The sequence below is a fragment of the Saimiri boliviensis genome, chromosome 8, assembly GCF_048565385.1.
Source record: "Saimiri boliviensis isolate mSaiBol1 chromosome 8, mSaiBol1.pri, whole genome shotgun sequence".
Classification (NCBI taxonomy): Eukaryota; Metazoa; Chordata; class Mammalia; order Primates; family Cebidae; genus Saimiri; species Saimiri boliviensis.
In genome coordinates, this window is record NC_133456.1 from 7,687,831 (window position 1) to 7,709,870 (window position 22,040).

The following is a 22,040-nucleotide window of genomic DNA, read 5'->3' on the forward strand; positions in this document are numbered from 1 at the left end:
GTAGGAAACTGTGTTTGGGATCAAACTCACCGTATAGTGAGACTCACGCCTTTTGGGGGTCTCACACGGGACTGTTCCCCACAGGCAGGTGCCACACACTTTTAAACAACCAGATCTCATGATAATTCACTCACTATCATGAGAACAGCAAGGGGGAAATCCACCCCCATGATCTAATCACGTCCCACTCAACCCCTCCTCCAACACTGCAGGTTTGGGCATAGATACAAATCCAAATCATATTAAAAAGCAAAATTTAAAAATAGCATAATATTAGCAACAGAGAGCAAACAGATAGGAATAAATCTAAGATGTACAAAACTTCTATACCAAAAACAACAAAACATTCTTGAGAGAAATTAAATAAAACCTAATAAATAGAGGTATATCATCAATATTGTTAAGATGCCCAATTTTCCAAAACTAAACAATTTAATTCACCATAGGCACAAGCAAAATCCCAGAAGACATTTATGTGCAAGTTGACATGATTCTAAAATGCATAGGGAAATACAAAAAAACCTAGAGTAGACAAATTTATTTTGAAAAAGAACAAAGTTGGAAGACTTACATCAGTCAATTCTATAAAGCTACAATAATCAAGACAATGTATTGATTTAGGTATAGATATGAAGATAAATAAAATGAATAGAGACCCCAGAAATAGACCCACGCTTAAATGGTTAATTGATTTTGAACAAAGAGTCCAAGGTAATTCAATGGAGAAGGACTAGTCTTTGTACAATTGTATATCCGTATATTTTTTTAAGAAAAAGGTGAACCTCAATCCTTGCATGACACTGTCCACAAAAAGTAAATGAAATGGATTATAGATATTAGCTTAAAAGCTAAAACTATAAAACCTGTAGAAGAAAACATAAGAGAAATATCTTCATTATCCTTGTATAGGCAAAGATTTCTCAGATTAGATACAATAAAAACTAACCAAAAAAGAAGGTACTGATAATTTGGACTTCATCAAAATTAAAAACATCTGTTCTTTGAAAAACATTTTTTTCAAAGAAAATAAAAATAAAACAATATTCAATAAAAGACTTGTATCTAGAATATATAAAGAACTCCTACAACTCAAGAGTAAGAAAATACACAATTTACAAATAGACAAATATTTGAACAAACACTTAAATGAAGATCTATGGCCAAAAAACGTGCATGAAATGATGCTCATCATCATTACTTAAGAGGAAAATGTGGATTTACATTCACAATGAGTTATCATTACATACCCCTAGAATAGTTAAAATTAAAAAACTGGACAATATCAAGTGTTGTGAGGATATACAGCAACTAGAACTCTCATGTACCACCAATGGGAGTATAAAAGAGTACAGCCATCTTGAGGAACACTAGAGCAATTTCTTATACTCAAATATCTACCCTATAATCCAGAAATTTCTGGGTATTTACTCAGGAAAGATGAAAACACATGCTTATAAATTATACATAAATGCTCCTAGTTCCTAACTGAAAACATCCAACTGTCTTTGGATAAACAAATTTGACAAGTCTTTGAATAAACAAATAGTGGTATATTCATGTAATGAAATACTATTAAGCACTAAAAATGAACTGTTAACACAGGAATGAATGCAACAAACAACAAGAATGATTTCAAAAACATTATGCTTGAATGAAAGAAGCTGGGTACAAAACAGTATATGCTATAATGATTCTAAAATATGTGAAGTCCAAAAACAAAAACTAATCATGGCAAATTAGAAAATGCTTGCCCAGTTGGGAGTCATTGGGTAACTGACTAGAAAGGACACTTTCTGGGATTACACAAATGCTCCAAATTTTGTTTTAGGTGGTTTTTGCATAGGTGAATACTCCTGCCAACCAAAAACTGAATACTTTAGATATGTGCATTTTATTATGTGAAAATTATGCCTTGATTTTTAAAAATTATGATTAGATTTATCTCTATATATTTCTGTCCAGCAATAATAATATCATTTTCAATACAAGCTGGTAGATTCCTTTGCATTGTGATAATTGTCTTATTATAACTATTTGTAATTATATGAAGTCTTCGTAAATGTGACCAACTGCAATAATAAAGTTGTGAAACACTTAAAAATGATAACTGGCAGACTGGGGAAAATATTTGCATCTCATCTCTCAAAGGGCTAATGACCCTCATATATAAGAATTCACAAAAATATATCTTTAAAATGACATAAATTCAACATCCCTTCATGATAAAATTTTTCAATAAGTTAGGAAGAAATGTACCTCAACATAATAAAGGTCATAGATAACAAATGCACAACTAACGTCATAGTGAATAGTATCAGCTTTCTTTCTAAGATGTAGAACAAGACAAGGATGCCTGCTTTCACTGCTGTCACTCAATGTAGTACTGAAAGTCCTAGCCAGAGCAATCAGGCAAGAGAAATAAATGAAGGCCATCCAAATTAGAAAAGAGGAAGTCAAATCATCCCTTTTTGTGGAGACATAATCTCACATATAGAAAACCCTGGCCGGGCGCGGTGGCTCAAGCCTGTAATCCCAGCACTTTGGGAGGCCGAGGCGGGTGGATCACGAGGTCAAGAGATCGAGACCATCCTGGTCAACATGGCGAAACCCCGTCTCTACTAAAAAATACAAAAAATTAGCTGGGCATGATGGCGCGTGCCTGTAATCCCAGCTACTCAGGAGACTGAGGCAGGAGAATTGCCTGAACCCAGGAGGCGGAGGTTGCGGTGAGCCGAGATTGCGCCATTGCACTCCAGCCTGGGTAACAAGAGTGAAACTCCATCTCAAAAAAAAAAAAAGAAAACCCTAAAGATTACACACACACACACACACACACACACACACACACACACACACACAAACACTAAACCAATAAACAAATTTAGTAGTTACAGGATGCAAAATCAATATTAAAAAATCAGTAGCATTCCTATAAACCAATAACAAATTATCTGAAAATCAAGAAAGTAATACCTTTTACAACAGCTATCAAAAAAATAAAATACCTAGGAACAAATTTAACCAAGGAGGTGAAAGAGCTCTACAATAAAAACTAGAAAATATTAATGACAAAAATTGAAGAAGACACAAGAAAGTGAAAAATATCTTCTGTTCATAGATGGGAAGAATTAATATGGTTGAAGTTTCCATACTATCCAAAGCAATCCCTGTCAAATGCAATCCCTATTGAAATACCTATGACATTCTTTACAGTTACAGAAAAAAAAGTCCTAAAATTCATATGAAACCACAAAAGATCCCAAAATAGTCAAAGCAATCTTGAGCAAAAAGAACAAACCTAGAGGCACAACAGTATCTGACTTTAAAACATACTACAAAGCTGTAGTAACCAAAACAACATGGTACTGGCATAAAAACAGATACATAGACCAATGAACCAGAACAGAAAGTCCAGAAATAAACCCATGCATCTACAACCAATCAATTTTCAACAATGGTACCAAGTACACACAATGGAGAAAGGACAACCTCTTTAATAAATGGTGCTGGGAAAACTAGATATGTAGAAGAATAACACTAGACTCTTACCTCTCACCATATGTGAAAATTAACTCAAAATGGATTAAAGACTTAAGTGTAAGGCCCAGCACTGTGAAACTACTGGAAGAAAACATAGGGGAAAAGCTCCATGACATTTGTGTAGGCCAGGATTCTTTGATCAAAACATCAAAAACGCAGGGAAGAAAAACAAATATAGACAAATGGGATTACCTCAAACTAAAAAGCTTCTGCACAGCAAAGAAAACAACAGAGCAAAAAGACAATCTATAGAACGGGAGACTATATTTCTAAACTACACATCTGATAATGAGATCATATTCAAAATATATAAGAAACTCAAATAACTCAACAACAAAAAAACAGATAAACCAATTTAAAAATGGGTAAAAGACCTCAATAGACATTTCTCCAAAAAAAAAAGACATACAGATGGCCAATAGGTATATGAAAAATTGCTCAACATCACTAGTCAATAGGGAACTGCAAATCTAAACTATAATGAGACATCACCTTACTCCAATCAGAATGGCTACTATCAAAAAATCAAAAGATAGCAAGGATGTGGAGAAAAGGAACCCCTTATACACTGCTAGTAGGATCCAGTGTGGAAAGCAATATGGAGGTTCCTCAAAAAATTAAAAATAACAGCAGGGCACAGTGGCATGGGCCTGTAATTCTAGCTACTCCGGTGGCTGAGGCAGGAGAATAGCTTGAACCTAGGAGTTCAAAGCTGTAGTGTACTATGATAGTGACTGTGAATAGCCACTGCACTCCAGACTGGGCAATAGAGTAAAACTATGTCTCTAAGAAAAAAGAAATTAAAAATAGAACTACCACATGATCCAGCAATCCCACTACAGGGTATATATCCAGAGGTAATGAAATCAACACGTTGAAGAGATATCTGAACTCCTTTGTTCATTGCAGCACTATTCATAGTGGTTGAGATATGGAATCTACTTAAATGTTCATCAACAGAAGAATAGGTAAAGAAACTGTAGTACCTATATACATATTATAGTTTACACACACACACACACACACACACACACACACACACACACACACACACACAATGGAATACTATTCAGTTATAATAATAAAATGAAATTCTGTCATTTGTGGCAACATAGATGAACCTGGAAAACATGTTTAAATTAAATAAGCTAGGCATAGAAAACAAGTCCCACAAGGTCTCACTTAAATGCAGAGTCTAAAAAGTTGTTCTTATAGAAGTAGAAGGCAGAATAGTGGTTAGCAGAGGATGGGAAGGATGGGGAGAAGTGGGGGAAGGTGAGAGATTGGTCAGTGGGTACAAAGCTCTAATTACAATGGAGGAATAAGTTGCAGTGGTCTGTTGCATAGAAAGATCACTAGTGTTAACAACATTCATTGTGCATTTCAAAATAGCTAGAAGACAGGTTTTTGAATTTCTAACCACAAAGAAATAACACATGTTTAAGACAATGGATATTTTAATTAAACTGTGATCATTATACAGTTATGCATGTATCAAAACATCACATTTTACCCCATAAATATGTACATTTATGTGTTAATCATAAATAAAAATAATACAAATGAAAGTCATAGGACTGTTAAAAGAAAACATAAATTACCAAAGTAAAGACTGCTTTACTCTGGGAGTGGAGTGCTTTCATCACAAATGGATTTCACTTTTAGGTGTAGTCACTGTTTTCTATTTCTGGTTTGTTTTCACATTTAATGGTGGTGTGAGAAAAGGGAACAGAGGAAGAAGGGAGAAAGGAGGAAAAACGACAGATACATACCTATGCACAAAGAAAGTACTGGATAGAACTATACAAACATATTAATAATGCGCTGGAATTATGGGAGTATTTTTCTTCTAATGGATTATGTTTTGTTTGTTTGTTTGTTGAGATGAGTCTCCCTCTGTCAACAGGCTGGTGAGCAGTGATGCTATCTCAGCTCACTGCAACTTCTGCCTCCCGGGTTCAAGCGATTCTCCTGCCTCAGCCTCCCAAGTAGCTGGGACTATAGGTGCGTGCCACCATGCCCAGCTAATTTTAGTATTTTTAGTAAAGATAGGGTTTCACCGTGTTGGCCAAAACGGTCTGGATCTTTTGACCTCATGACCCTCCTGCCTCAGCCTCCCAAAGTGCTGGGATTATAAGTGTGAGCCACCACACCCGGTTGGATTACCTGTATTTTTTATTTTTTTATTTTTGCAATGGACATATTACCTTCTGCTCATTTATTGGAAATGCTATCATGCAAATAAGAACTATTTCTGGGGAACCTATTACATCTAGAAGTACTTTTAATCATTTTCATGAAGTTCAATTGATGAGTCAAAATTTTATTCCTTCAATAGGCAATGCTTTTATTATTCTTTTATGCCCACCCGCAGAACATAGGTGGGGATAAATGAATTAAGAAGCTTCATGAACTTTTTACTTATAAATGCTGCATAATTTTATATTCTATTAGCAGATAATATTTTTTAAAGTTCATCTAAATCTACCTAACTTATATTTGGAGTTTTGTTCCACAGTTTCCATCAGAGATGGTGCCCACATTGGTTCCTTAAAATAGATGTAGAAGCTGGGGAGTTGGTGCACGCCTATAATCCCAGTTACTTCAGTGGCTAAGGCAGGAGGATTGCTTGAGCCCAGGACAACAAGTTCAAGTTCAGCCTGGACAACATAGCAAAGCTCTGCCTCTAAAAAAAATAAAAAACAAAAACAGAAGTAGTAAAGGAATCCACTGGCAATTTATATGTCCTTTTCAAAAAGTCTTTGTATTATAAAATCTTTAAATGTGTATCAAAATAGAGGATTGTCTATTTAACCCTGTATAACCATCCTGTAGACTTACATTTTGCAATATTTGTTTAGTCTTTTAAAAAACATACAGATTATAACATTTCATCCTAAATACTTTAGTAAGGATTTCCAAAATATGAAGACATCTTATAACCACAAAACCATTTTTACACCTAAAAAAATTAACAATAATTTCTTAGTATCATCTAATTCATAGACCATATTCAAATTTCCCCCACATATCCCCAAAATGTATTTTACAGTTATTTGTTTGACCTAGGATCCATATAAAGTCTGAGTGATCATTTCATTTCTAAAATCTAGTCTTTGAAAAATCTAGAATAGTTTCCATCATTACCACTATTTTTTTCTTTCTTCTTCTTCATTTCTTTTTTAATGTTATTGACTTGTACTTGGTTAACTGTTTCATAAAGTGTTTCCTGGAAACTTAAAGAATAATTTGACACCACCACCAAAGAACTCATTGTAAAAACAATTGTCTCAAAAGAGAAAATCAGACTCATTTTTTAACATCAAAATCTTGTAAATCTTCATCTTGAACATCAATACTATAGTATGGAAGGGTGGGGCAAATAGGAATATTAGAAAAATTCCATAAAACTTGCATATTTTAAGAGCTGGGTGCAGTGGCTCATGCCTGTAATCACAGCTCCTCTGGAGACTAAGATGAGAGAATCACTTAAACTCGGGAGTTCGGCTGCAGTGAGCTATGATTATACCACTGTACTCTAGCCTGGGTGACAGAGGGAAACCCCACTGAAAGAAAGGAAAGGAAAGGAAAGGAAAGAGAAAAGGTCCTAATTTTAGAAAGCTGCCTTGCCTTTGGAGCCTCTCAACCTGGAAGAGACATCACAATTTCCCTTCTGCCCTGGAGGAACACATGCTTAATGTAGCTTGCAGGAAGCCTGACTTCAGCTAGCTTTAACACCCTCAGGAGGAGTTAAAACGTGAAAGAACCGCACTTCCCCTTTTAGAAGGCTCATCTTATCACAGACAACAGAGGTAAGAGAAAACATTTTAAGCTAATGACATTTACTGCTAACCAGATCTGGTTGAAGCAATCCACTGGACTCCAGTTTGCAAGTCTCATTTCTTAGAAGATTCATTTATCTTAGAATGCTCAACCAAAATCACCCCACCTTCACATTTCTCTGAGTATTGTGCTAGACAATGAATTATTCTCCCAGCTGCTTAACTATCTTTAACCCCCCAGGCTGCTACAATATTGTGTGTATGTTAATTCAACTGCATTGCAAATTCTCTGACATTGAACAACAATAATAAAAGAGACAAATATTAAGCCTAATGGAAGGAATGTTGCTAGGGAGATTTTTATAAGAGAGAACCAAAAAAAATCCTTCAAGTATAGAAGGAAAATTTCTGAAATCATCCAACATGCAAGAATTGAGCATCCGCCAACTGGGTCAGCTGGTGACCCATTTCTATACTGGTCAGTGGGGTCTAGAAAGGCTGAGGCTTTCCTCGACAGGTTTGGGCCACATACCCACTCCTGAGGTCAGAGGAAAAGTCAACCTCCTCCAAACCTAAATCTAAGAGTCGTGAAGAAAGCCTTCTCCAAGGAAAATCAAAAGCAGTTAGCAGCAGAAAGGGGAATGAATCCTGAGCAGCAAAGCCAGTAGATAAATGGGCATCTATAGAGCCAGAGCTAAGTGAAGTCAGAAATAAAGAAAAGAGGCCATGAGTGTGTGTGTCCCCTGTCTATTAGAATGCCTGGGTCCCTAATGTTTTTCACTAGCTTTGGTCCTTCCCTTGTCGTATCCCAGTCTCTCAGGTCTCTAGGTCCATTGAGTTTGTTGGTCTCTTGGGTAAGCTTCCTAATTAATATATTTCCTCTCTTGTACAGGAAAGTTTTGTCTTCAATTAGATGCATTTTTCTAAAATCCTTAATGGAATGACCTTAATGGAAAGAGATTTTTTAGTCCCAATCCCTGAAAACATATCACAGTTCAGCGATGTAGGCTGTTGAATCCAGCTTTAGTGGGAGAAATTACGCATTTCTTGATTTGGCTCTTCCAGATGTTGAAAGGCAGCATAAAAAGCAGTCATTTAATATTTCAGTGAAAGATGAAATGAAGGTAGGGAGTTTTCAAAGCACTAAACAGATTCACCTTTCTAGTAAAAAGAGATCCCTCTCAGAGCTTTCCTAGCCCAGAGAGGTTGCTTGATCCTGCCTTGTGGTTCTTCCCTTCTCCTCCCCTCCTGCAAGCAACTCAGAAACAAGAGGGAAAATGTAAACATGGGCATAGGACAACACCAATCTTCCTCTGGCCCTGCTAGAATCACTCACCAGAGCCTTCCAGAGAGGGCCACATGTGTGCTAAAAGATGCATGGCAAATATTATGGATAATACATTAAAAAATAAAAGGGAAACGAGTCATGTTTGCAAGTGAATTTGTTTATACAAAATATTTGTGGAAACATGCCTTTCCACTTTGGAGATTCTCCTAATCCATCACCATGACACTAATGTTGCAAGAAGCAAATCCGTCAGACGGTGACCATTACTTTTTAATAGACCACTCCATTTTCAGCAATCACACTAACAAAATCAGGACATAGCCCAGTCTGCTTGCAGGAGATGAAAAATACTTGCAAACACTTCACAAATGCTCCCCTACACAATGAGGAGGCTTGCTCACAGGTAGTCCAGATGCAGAACAGGAGGGAAGTGTCAAGGGAACTCTGCTATGCAGATTCTTCTAGGGCCTGACCAACATTTGTGTGGTAACTGCACACCCACTGCTGAGTTTGTTTTTCAGAAAGCTGTTCTCATTTTGCCCAGAAAGGCTCTGCTTGAGGGCTAGGTGTATGGCCTTTGCTTTGAGACTATATAAGATGCAAAAACACATGATCTGGATCACATAGACCAAAGTATGATTTTTTTAAACTGCTTTCCAAAGGACACTAAGAAAGAGCCTTAATACACACACACACACACACACACACACACACCCCTCTGATATATTTGGGACTGCACTACACCAGAGCACAATTCATTCATTCACTCTTTTGACAATTATTTCCTAAATGGTGGGAACTGTGCTTGGTGTGATGAAATATGAATATTTATAAGTCATGGTCCCTGCTCTCAAATGAAAGGGAAAGACACAGTGGGCCATGCTACATATTAGAACTAATTAAGTACAAATAAGGAGCTATGGGAGCATAAAGAAATAAGTGATTTATGAAACTTGATGTGAATTGAGAAAAACTTCAGGGAGGGAATTTTTGGACCCTGACCTTGAAGGATAGCTAGCAGTTATTCTTTTATGATGATGATTTTCTTTTGTTGCCTTATTTCGAAAACAATATATATGCATTATAGAAAATATACATAAGCTGCCTACTCAAATATAACTACTATTGATATTCTCAATTTTTTTCTAGGAATATGCACTTGTTACAAAAATTGTTCATATTTCATGATTAGACTTGTAGCCTGCTTCCCCCAGCACGCATGTGTGTGTGTGTGAGTGCATGCACATATCTAATATTGTAACAGAATCACTCTTATCTGATAGAATTGGATGCACTAGATCAGTTAAAAAAAATACAGTCAATGCAAGGAATCCTCACATAGGATAAAAACCAACCCCTGAAATATCTTATTTTAATTTAATGCAAAGTCCTGTGCCTTCGTTCACCACTCTTCTGCTTTCAGGATAACACCCTTTCTCTGGGCACAGCACTGTTGAGCGCTGCAGTCTTCAGTAAGCCTAGTAAGTCTAGTTTTGACGTCTTTAACACAGAGGAAGAACTGAGACAGACTGGCAGAGTCATGTGACTCCAGAAACCTTCTAAATCTTTACAATTCTTCTCTGCTCGTTAGTTGCCTCACCCACCTCATTCCATAGCATTTTTCAGTGATTACTGTTTATCCAGTGTTTCCAAAGTGTTCAGCTCTTGGTAGAAAGATCAGCTCTCTTCATATTCACTGTCTTACGTCCCCTGTTGACATAGTACCAAAATACATATAAATGGATAATTATGGTAAGTAACAGAATTAGCACCAGCAGGTTTGGAAGCATACCACTCAGCCCACCAAAGCGGAGAAGACAGGAGTATGAGTCCCTGGCAACCATAGCATTCAGGCTGCCCTCGGCTTTCATCAGCAGGTGTTACCTGTGAACTCTCTCTTGAGTCCAGCAGGTTGGCTAAAATTAATGTTTATTATATAAGACAAATCTCTTTCTGTATCATTGTATCTGTTTTCTGTTGTTGCTCTAACAAATTGCCACCAATTTAGCAGCTTAAAACAACATCCTCATTTACTTCACAGTTGTGTGGGTCAGAAGTCCAGGTGGGCTCAGCTGGGTTCTCTGCGTAAGGTCTCCAAAGGTCTAAGACAAGATGTTGGCCAGCTCAGCTCTTAACTGAAAGCTCCAGGGAAGAATCTGTTTCCACGTTCATTCAGGTTGCTGGCTGACTGCAGCAATAGGTCTGAAGTCGCCATTTCCTTGCTGGCTGTCAGCTGGGGCTACTCACAGGTCCTGAAGGCTGGCCACACTCCTCGGCATGTGGCTGCCTCCATCTTTGAGTCAGCAGTGGCATGCAAAATCCCTCCAAGAGCTTCAAATCTATGACTTCCCCTCTGAGATCAGAAAAGAAAACTCTGGGCTTTTAAAAGAACTCATGTGGTGAGGTCAAGCCCACACAGATAAGCCTATTTTTAAGTCAACTATGCCATATAACAAAACATAATTATGGGAGTGATAGCTTATCAATCGATGAGTTCTCGGGAGTAGAGCTGGGAATCTCGATTTTAGAATTCTGCCTACCACAGTCATTAAAATGGGGACCAAAGGAAAGGGTTTTCCAGGCTGAATGGAGAGCATAAGCAAAGACATAGGGACCGACAAGGCACTGGGTGAACTATCTGCGGAACAGTAACAACCATATCCCCCTTTCATCGCAGCTGGGACCCCTTCTGCATCTAACATCCCAACTAAAAGCAGATAAAAGAAAGTGAGAAGATGAGAAAATAGAAATTAAATCATGCTAAGATTTCTATATAATATTTCCTTGGGTTGTGACCTAATTATTAGCTTATGAAATGATGAGTTAAGGATCTAAAGAAGGGCCCTCACGTTCTTTCCCAAGGGAGCAAGAGATAACATTCACTCATCTACTGACAATGGTATAATGATGTCAAAATATACCCACTTTCTAGCTGTTCAAGTAGAAAAAAATTCAAATGAGAATTCCCAATGCTAACAGATAAAACTGATATTGTCAAAAATTACAGTGTAAATGAGTACAACTCATTAAGAATACCATTTTGTAATATGCTAAAAAGAATAAAAATATTCATACCCTTTGACCTCACTTTGAGGACTTTATACCAAGGAGGTAACCCAAAAGAATTTTTTGAATTATACAATAAAAGTACACTTCACAGCAACTTTTATATACTATGATTTTTAATCTAAATGTTCATAAATGAAAAAATAGTTAAATTAGAGTCTCACCATTTAATCAAATATTACACAGATATAAGCATTTTAATTGTGAGGAATATAATGTAACGCTGAAAATGTGTATGGTACCTTACATTTAAAAGTGAAATACAAAATCTTACCTATCTTACAATTACAACTGTGTAGAAAATTCTCCTGTTCATAAAAAAGATCTGGGAGAAAACTTGGAAAATAAAAACAATTTGATTTTTCACTTTGATTTATATTAATAGTACCTTACAGTTGTTTGTGCAATAAATAATAATGGTAGTAAGCTTTAGAAAAGTCATATATGAACTCCTAAAGACTCTGACTACTGTGAATGTCACTGCACTCTCACCAGTTTTAAAAGGACCAGGGATAGTTAAACAAAATATAGATTACAAGTCAAGGCCACTGTAAAATGAGCCCTCAACCTCTGAGCTCAGTGCTCAAAGCAGCCCTACAAAAGGGAATCACACATACATTTCCCTTCTATGTTGTTTTCATTTTATCTTAAGTAAATAAGCACATGTGATATTGAAAATTGTATCCTCTGCGGCTTGAAGCATTCAGGAATGTGAAAAGGTAAAGAGAATTGCACCAATTCACAATTCCTGGAAAGAGAAAAAAAGTGGCTATTTGTAAGAGTGTGTCACAATGAAGAGAGACCAAGGACTCCTTAATCAATCCTATTATCTAGAGAGTTATTAATTTAAAAGGGCTTTGTTTTTCACTCATTATTTGGTAATTCTGATTGTAAATAGCTCTGAAAAGAATTCACATTCTGAACCTGAACTGGGCAGATATCATACTCAACTGCTGGAAAGTGACTTAAAAAGCAAACAAAACAAAAATCACAGCTTTTAGCCAAAAGAGGAGTTGAGCTAAGCTGTCCCTCCTATTGCATGGATTTCATTATTTGCAAATACACAATAGCATCTACCTCTTCTAAGAGGAAAATTGTTTTAATTCTGTTTCACTGAGAATTGGCTCATTTTTATAATGCATTGTGGTGCTCTGAATCTCAAGTCCAGAAATCCGCTGGAGGACCTGTTACGGTGGCGAAAAGATCACAGTCCCCATTAAGGGCTGTGATTGATCAGGTAGCATCGACCTGCCTCACCTCTGCTGGCTTCTAATTCCCTCTGGTTTTATTTTCATCAAAGAAGCAAACATTGTGAGGAAGCAGTTCTATTATCATACTTAAAATTCCTACACTAGTCAGCAGTACTCAAAAAATTCATGTCTCCTTCAGCTCTAGGGGATCTACTGCAAATTCTTTAAATTGTCATATTATCCTCTCATTTGTTCTATTTTAGCAAAGCAAATGATTAAAAATTAAACTTTCATTTAGAAGCGTAATTATTTTAAAGGGTGTCAGAGCTTCATGTTAAACAAATTTACCTCAGCAAATAGAATGAGGCTTTGGAATTTCGATTGGAGAGTTAATGAAATAACCATAATTTGGTTAGGTGAATCAACCTACATCATCTTATTTAAAGAGATTTCTCTCCTTATTTATTCAGTTGTCATGTATGTAGCTGCTACTTACTCTTTCAGTAAATATCTTAGCTGTGATTCTGACTGAATCAGAGAAACATTTTTGTTTTAAAACAGGAAGAGAATTTTCTAGATACATGAAAACGAAAATTAATTGCTGTGATTTCCCTCAAGAGAGTGGGAATTTATAAGTTTAAAAAGTAGCAATAGTACTAATCTGAATTTCTAAATCCTTAAAAATTCCCCACATAACATAAAAATCTGTTCTGAATACTTGAGATAAATTGGTTTAGTGTTAGGAATTGGAAAACCAATGCCTGGCCCAGTGCCTGAAAATCTTTAGGTTGAGTGAATGAACGCGTGAACTGTCAACCTAAATAACAGAGGGAGGCTCTCTAAAAGAAAATGATATTTATTCAAGAATAACTTTGGGAATAGAAGGGCTCTGAGAGAGTCTCTCTGTTTGATATTCAGGTTGACAATATGGCAATCCAGTCAAACTGTCTAAGCAGTTGGGCCCCACAGAGCTCACGGAGTCCAGGAGCTTGTGTGGAGGGAGGCCACTGGACGTGGCCATGATAAATATACAATGGAAGTGCCACCTCTTTGTCTCTTTCACCTTAAGATTGTACCCCCACCACCAGCACAATAGGCCTACCAGATTTCATTGCCGGGAGGGAAGGATAAGGAAATGGTGGTAAGTCTCTCCCTAAATGTATGGGTATGGACCAAGAGTGCCGATGGAAGCCCATACATGTTTACATATTTACACGTGATAACCAAGCTAGAGGAAGGCACGTGTTTTCATGGAGAGCTCTCCACTCACCCGCACAGCCCTCTTCCTACAAGGCCAAAGGAGTCCACTCTGTGCTCCAGCGCCAGCCCTTTGTCCTGTAAGCCCCCGCAGGAGCAAAAGTACTCTGGGGCAGGGCAGGTGGGAGCCATGCTGACTTAGTTGTTCCTAGACCGGCCCCAGAGGGGAACAACCTAGTCAAGTTCCCCAGGCAGCTAGCCTGGCAAGGCAACTGGCAATAACTCTTACGCTGAAAGACCAGCCAACCGACGGCTGTCCCACCTTCCTCTCAGGGAGAGAACCATGCAAAACCTCCAGCAGCCCTCAGCTTAGTAAGGCAGGTTAGAGGAGCTCCGCTCATCCCATGCAATCACCTTGCAGCCACCATCAGAATGAGGTTCTCCCATCCAAACTGCGTGGCCTGGAGTGAGGGAAGCAAAGACCCCAGGGAAAAACCCAAGGGATGATCGCTGGGGAAGCCACAAGCACCACCATCACACCAGGTGTGCCCTGGGGCTACTCTTGAGCCCCTGAGCCTCAGCCTCTTCACTCTGGCCCCAGGGGGTGATGGCCTCACCTCTAAGAGGTTTGGGCAGGACTCCATGAGACGCCTTCAAGTCAACACGCCCAAGGCCAGCACAGAGTGAGAGCTCAGCAGCCCTGAGCCTGGCGCGCTGTCCGTGCCTGGAAAGAATGCGTTCTGTCCCAGAAGGCACGAATAGTTTGAGGCTGGCGGAGGCCCCTGGCGGAAGCCCCCGACGTAGGGGTAGCCCTGGGGACACCCACAGGAAGGCTCCATGCTGCAGCCCGGGGGCCCCGGTGCGTCAGGTCTCCTCCGACCTCGGGCGAGCTCGGCGGGCGGCGGCCTGGCCAGTGGTCGCTCCCCCACGCATCTGAACCGCGCCGGGCTCTGCTGGCTGGCCAGGGTGACAGAGAGACAGTCGGGCGGTGCCCTCGGGGAGGGGCGGGACTCTCCTGCCGGGCTCCCAGATGGCTCGGGAAGAAAAGCCATCAACCAGGAAATGAAAAAAAAAAAAAAAAAAAAAAAAAAACAGGTCAGTTAGTGGTGGGCCTGTGATGCGAGAGGCCACCGAGGTGGCGGGAGCTCCGTGGGGCCACCCACGCTCGGAGCGTAGCCCGTAGAGGGCGCCGCCCGTTCCGCGATCCCAGGACCCCAGCCCCGTGTCCCGGGGACTGGGAGCCGCGCGCGGACACACAGACTCTGGGCTGCAAAGGCACGCCTCCCCTCTGAGCTGCCTGCCCGGAGGTCACGGGCAAAGTGGCTAGGGATCTGGCTCTCTCTCTCTCTCTCTCTATTTTTTTTTTTTTTTTTGAGAACTCAGCAATGTGGAGCTGGTCAGCCTGGTGCACAGCTCTTTTTCCCCTTTCTTTTCAATGTTTTTCTCATTGTAGCCTCCTTCACCCCTGCCCCCTTGCTCTCTTAAGTGCTTTTAGTTGGAGGGAAAATTGACCCGCAGAAATCACTGCATTGTACCCAAGACACTGTTTGAACTTCCTAATAGCCCTAGAAATCCCCTCAGGGCTCTGTTTCTAATAAACCAAACCTCCAATGTGGAAGAAAACAGTTTTCTCACCCTGCCAGCCTTCTTTATAATTAGCCTCGACTAGAGGGCCCCACTTGGAAAGTCTGGCTGACAGCTGTGCCGCCCAGGCCTGGAAACTGGGCCCTCCGCAACTGCGCAGAGAGAACAAAAGCAGAAACCGGCTGCCACCACGGAGGTGGCTGGGGGTTCTACAAAGCCATCCGGTGCCTATGGACTAGTAAACCCATTTTACAGGAAGGGAAGGGAAGCTCATGGGGATGACGGATTCTCCCCAGGCCCCTTCCTTCGCAAGCCGTAGAGTTAGGTCTGGAATCCTGGCCTAGGGGTCTCTAAATGTTCTTGGACCTCTTCCTGTACCACACAAGATTCTCACTGGGTCATCAGCTATTTTAGTCACTGCTTGATTTAGTGAAATCAGCTACAGAGCGTCTATGATTTTCACTCAGGGGCTGTGTTAATCATTCACCCTTTATAGGCCACTTGCAGGCGCTTACAGTTTCTGAAAGGCCACGGTAAAGACCATACTTTATTTAGTTGGCTCTCTGTAGTAGATGCTAGAGCACTGGTAAATTTTCCTCAAACTAATAAATATGGGTGCTGTCCGGCACTCAAGGGGGTGCAACTCTATACAGAAACGCATCTGCCCACCCTGACATCACACCGCAGAGAGTTTAGCATCATAAAAGCAGGTTTCCTTGCCTACATTTTCTAGTGCAGATCTCCTTTTCAATGTCCTTGGGTTTAAAGCCTTCATAGAGTATAGTAATCTAAAGTCACAATGAAAATGTATATTTCATTTTCAAATGTGAGAAATGAGAAAAGCCATGATCATAGATTAACACTACAGAGTTTAAACCGGCATGCTCTGTCCAAGTGAGATTTACAGCAACATCTTTACCAGTGCTCCAGCCTTTCCCTTGAAGAAAATGTTCCATTCTCCCAGGACCTGCTTATTAAGTCAGAAAAAAAAAATATCGCTTATTTCTTCAGCCACATTTCTCCTTTGTTTTGCCTTGATGGTGTGTGTAAAAACGAAATATACTAATAAAGAAATACCAAGGTGTCACAGAAACAAAGGGAAAAAAAGGACTGACAATCCAAGGTTAAAAATTCCATTAAATTAAGACCCATAACTTCTGGGCTGTAAGGAACAGAGCGTTCACCTCCCCAATGTTTAACAAGCACCTCTCACGCGCCAGGCCCTGTGCTAGATACTGGTGAACAAACCAGTCTGCGACTTCACAAATCACAGAGAAGCGGGAAAGGCAGGCCTGCAGCCAGTGGTTACGGGTATTAATTAAGCCATACAGGGAACTGTGAGGACATCTAACAGGAGGCTCTAAGGTAGCCTGGAGTGAGGGAGTTCCCCGAAAGAAGACCAAGTCTTTGCTGAATTGAAAAGGAGATTGCCAGGTAAGACAAGTGTTTTAATCTGGTTTATGTTGCTTATAACAGGAAGCCTGAAACTGGGTAATTTATAAAGAAAAGGAACTTATTTCTCACAGTTATAAAGCCTGAGAAGTCCTAGGTGCAGAGGCTGTATCTGGTGAGGGTCTTCTTGCTGGTGGAGACTCTCTGCAGTGTCTCGAGGCAGTGTGGGGCACCGCACAGTGAGGAACTGAGGTTCCTAGCTAAGGTATCTTCTCCTTCTCTTATAAAGCCACTAGTCCTAATCTCAGGATAACTCATTAATCCACTAACCCATTAATGCACTCATTATGAGCGGATTAATCCATTTATGAGGGGATAGCCCTTATAAACCAATCACCTTTTAAATGTCCCACCCCAAAATACTGCCACCTTGGGGATTAAATTTTAACATGAGTTTTGGAGGAGACAAATATTCAAACCAAACTACCGGGCACCGTGGCTCACATTTATAATCTCAGCACTTTGGGAGGTTGAGGTGGGAGGATCACTTGAGCCTAGGAGCCTGAGACCAGCCTGAGCAACATGGCAAAACACCATCTCTACAAAAAATACAAAATTAGCTGGGCGTGGTGGTGCACACCTGTGATCCCAGCTACTCGAGAGGCTAAGGTGGGAGGATCACCTGAGCCCTGGGAGGTCAAGGCTGCAATGAACCATGATTGTACCACTGCACACCAGCCTAGGTGAGAGAGTAAGACCCTATCTCAGAAAAAACAAAACAAAACAAAACAAAACAAAACAAAACCATAGCAAAGGGGCAAAGAGCTCTTAGGCAATAAAGAGTATGTGGGAGTATGTGGGCAGCAGGAGACCCTGGCAGGCTGGAAGAACTGAGAAGATTCCAGAATGACTGATGAGAAAAGATAAGAGAACAGAGTGGTGCGAGGTGAGTTTGGAGAGGTCTCAGCCTATCAGTGGACGTGACCTCTGCCTCAGAAACCTAGTCCAGTAGTGTAGACTGCAGAGGGTAAGCTCCATGAGAACAAGGACCAAGTCTGCTTTTACTTGTTGTACTTGGTACACTTGTTAGGCCAGCATTAGCACGTAGTAGGTGCTCATTAAACAGGGACTATTTCTGTATTATTGTCACATCTTCATTCATTTCTCCCACTTTCTCTCTATTTCTTTCCCTACCCTCTAACTAAATGTTGCACCTGTTTCTCTCATTGTCCTTTTCCTTACTTAAAGGTTATGGATTAATCAGGCTTCTCTTCCTTCCATGTTCTTTCCTGTTCTTTCCATTTTGCCATATAATGTATTCAGCAATTCCTTGCAATGCCAAAGAGAAGGGAGAAATCAGCCAGCCAGATCACTAAGTGGGGGAAAAAAAACAAGGACACTTGTATCTTAAACCTTAATCCATTCACTCTAGGGTGGATCAAATCTGAACAGGGCCGGTGGGTATTTACACAGCCAACTAACAAAGTGAGGAGGACTTTCTGCTTTAAATGGCAGATAATTTATACCAAAGGGAGTATTTTAACTCATCATTAAGCTCCTCTTCATTGATTATGATGCCAAATCTTGAGATGGCACATGGGAATGTGTGCCCTGAGTGCCAAATTGGTCCCTCTGGGACTGGAAAAGCATTTTAGAAACCATGCTTGAGGCTGATGTACATACTATTTTGAGTTGTCAAAGCTTGTCTCTCTACTGTGGCAGGATCACCAATAGTCTTGCCTTCTAAAAAAAAAAAATGGCATTCTTAACTCTCCAGACACTCATGCGTATGCTGTATTTTGTTTTGTTTTGTTTTCAAGTAGTTTGGATCCCAAGAGACCTTCCTGGAAACCCAATTAATAAGCAAATCATCCTGAGGGTTTATTTCAATTTCTTTATTTGCATTCCTCAGCCTTCTGGGACAGTCACCCTCTGTTTTAATACCCAACTAAAATGACTCACCTCATTGTCCCATGGTTGTTCCCAAGAGGTGAAGATGCAGCTTCTGTTCCCTCTTGCTCTAAGTTTGTGCTCAGAGTTCATCTCCAGCCCTTTTTCCTTAAGCATGAGCAAAGTCTCTCCTGTTTCCTTGCCCAAGCACCACCAATCCAAGATTCTGTGTATAAAAGACATTTATGAATTCTGGAGTGAACAGAGGGTAATTACAGCTCGGAGCTGGGGGGAATACTTTAAACTTAAAGCTTGACACAACTAGTTACTGAAAATTCATCACCTATCCTCTGACCAAGAGTATCTATGACCGTTGTAGTCTCCTTGGGCCCTTGGGTCACCAGCCCTATGTCTCTCCTTTTCCAAGAGCTTTTCTCTCTCTCTCTTATTTCAATTCTACTATTCTCCTATAATTTACTAAGCAATGACAGACACTTCATATTCTCAAATAGCAGAAATAATTGTTTCTTTCCTTTGCACATTTGGTGGAGATGCTTCAAGAAGAAGAGCCTCTTGGCTGGGCACTGTGACTCATGCCTATAATCCCAGGACTTTGGGAGGCCGAGGTGGGCAGATCACTTGAGGTCAGGAATTTGAGATCAGCCTGATCAAGACCAGCCTGGCCAACATGGTGAAACCCCTTCTCTACTAAAAATACAAAAAAGTTAGCCAGGCATGGTGGTGGGTGCTTGTAATCCCAGCTGCATGGGAGGCTGAGGCAGGAAAATTATTTGAACCTGGGAGGTGAGGTTGCAGTGAGCCGAGATTGTGCCACTGCACTCCAGTCTGGGCAACAGAGGGAAACTCTGTCTCAAAAAACAAACAAACAAACAAAAAAGAGCCTGTCTTTAAAGGTCAAAACTACTATTTGTTCAGAAATTCATCTCCTTAGACCTCAGAGTCTTTCTGTCTCTTGCCCAGGCTGGACTGCAGTGGTGCCATCATAGATCACTGCAACCTCCACCTCCTGGGCTCAAGTGCTCCTCCCACCTTAGCCTGGGACAACAGGTATGCACCATCATATGCAAGTAATATTTTGGGTAGAGATGGGATCTTGCTATGTTGCCCAAACTGGTCTTGAACTCCTGCGCTCAAGCTGTCCTCCTGCCTTGACCTCCCAAAGTGCTGGGATGACAGGCATGAGCCACCACACCTGTCTGATACTTCTAACATAAAGAAATAGCCCTTAAACTACCTTTTTATGAGTGCTTTCTAGGTACCAGCTATGTAACAAGCCTTATTTCATTTAATCTTTGTAACAGCTATATATGATTAGCATTATTCTCTTCATTTTACAGATTTTCATCATCGCATTGAGTGCTGACTGTGCATCAAGGTCTATGTGAAGCACTTTACATGGCCACCCTGCTGAATCCTCATAATTCTGTGTAAAGTTACTATTGCCATGCTGTTTCACAGAGAAAGAAACTGAGGTTGAGAGGAGCAATGAGAGGTTAGCAGCATTCAAACAAGAATGGAGCACAGGTCCCCATGATCCCAAGGCCTGTTCATTTCATCCACCATAGAACTTCAGTACGACTGAGCTCCTGAAATTTTAGGAACTTCCCCTTAGAAGACCACAAGCAATGGTCTTCACAGTCTATCTCTGAGCTAACCCAGGGATGGTCTCAGAAAAAGACCTCAGTAATTAGATGTTGAATGAATGAGGGATACTGGTTCTGGATTCTTCTGCAAAGACTTTCAGGAGCACCAGTCCTGGTTGAGGGAGCTTGTTCTTCCCACTGGGTCTTCTGTTGGTTATCATTCCGCATCCCCTGCTGTGATTCAGCTGACGAAGTGCCCATCAATTAAGGAAAAGTATCCTTGCTGAGAGTGCAGCATTAAACTTTAATGGGGAGAAAGAAGGAAGAATAATAATTGTGACAAGAATAAAACTAGGCTTTTTTCTTTCTTTTCGTTTCTTTTTTTATTGTGCTTTGGGCTCTGGGGTACGTGTGCACATCCTGCATCCTGCAGGATTGTTGCCTAAGTACACACATGCCATGGTAGTATGCTATCTCCATCCCCCTGCCCCACCCCGTTGCCTACATCAGGCATTTCTCCTGGTGTTATCCCTCCCTATCCTCCCCTCCCCATGATGTCCCTCCCCTCCTCTCCAGCCCCCCACCTACCCCAGTGAGTGTTGTCCCCTTGTTCGTCACCCACCTATGAGTCAAAACACGCAGTGTTGGATTTGGTTTTCTGTTTTTGTATCAGTTTGCTGGGAATGATGGTTTCTAGATTCATCCATGTCTCTACAAAGGACACGAACTTGTCATTTTTTATGGCTGCATAGTATTCCATGGTATATATATGCCACATTTTCCTTGTCCAGTCTATCATGGATGGGCATCTGGGTTGGTTCCAGGTCTTTGCTATCATAAACAGTGCAGTAATGAACATGCATGTGCATGTGTCTTGATAACAGAATGATTTATAATCCTTTGGGTATATACCCAGTAATGGGATTGCTGGGTCAAATGGAATTTCTATTTCTAGACCCTTGAGGAATTGCCCCACTGTCTTCCATAATGGTTAACTAATGTACACTCCCACCAACAGTGTAAAAGTGTTCCTATTTCTCCACATCCTCTCCAGCATCTGTTGTCTCCAGATTTTTTAATGACCGCCATTCTGACTGGCGTGAGATGGTATCTCAGTGTGGTTTTGATTTGCATTTCTCTAATGACCAGTGATGATGAGCCTTTTCTCATTTGTTTGTTGGAAAACTAGACTTTTCTCTAACAAAACCCCTGCCAGTATCATCCCTGATTTCCTAGGACTGTGGCATGATAAAATGACCCTACTATCATGGAGAGACATAGGAGCTCCCATTTCTTTCCTAAATCAGCTGACAGGACCTGCTGATTTTGATTTTGATCAGTTTGATTTTCTCTCTTTTTCTCCATTATGTCAAGAACCTGGTGTCCTAAGCACTCAGAGGAACACTTGCCTGGGACTAAAGGGAAAAGGAGGTAATTCTCCTGAAAGAGCAGACTGGCAAAGTCATGTTCCTAGCCCCTTCAAACTTAGAGGCAAGGTTCATAGAGG

The 22,040-nt window shown here is 40.4% G+C and overlaps 1 long non-coding RNA gene across 5 annotated transcripts in view; it reads right to left on the bottom strand.

The window, feature by feature from the left end:
- Positions 1-523: 523 nt before the first annotated feature.
- LOC141585319 (uncharacterized) overlaps positions 524-22,040 on the bottom strand; it is a 191,309-nt gene continuing 169,792 nt past the window's right edge. For 3 of the 5 annotated variants that reach the window (XR_012518707.1, XR_012518704.1, XR_012518708.1), the window contains exons 4-6: positions 21,156-21,244; positions 20,630-20,835; positions 524-19,155 (exon numbers count right to left, since the gene is read on the bottom strand). This is a non-coding gene — a long non-coding RNA (uncharacterized LOC141585319). The remainder of the gene's footprint in view (positions 19,156-20,629; positions 20,836-21,155; positions 21,245-22,040) is intronic. The other 2 variants (XR_012518705.1, XR_012518706.1) reach the window with 2 other exon arrangements.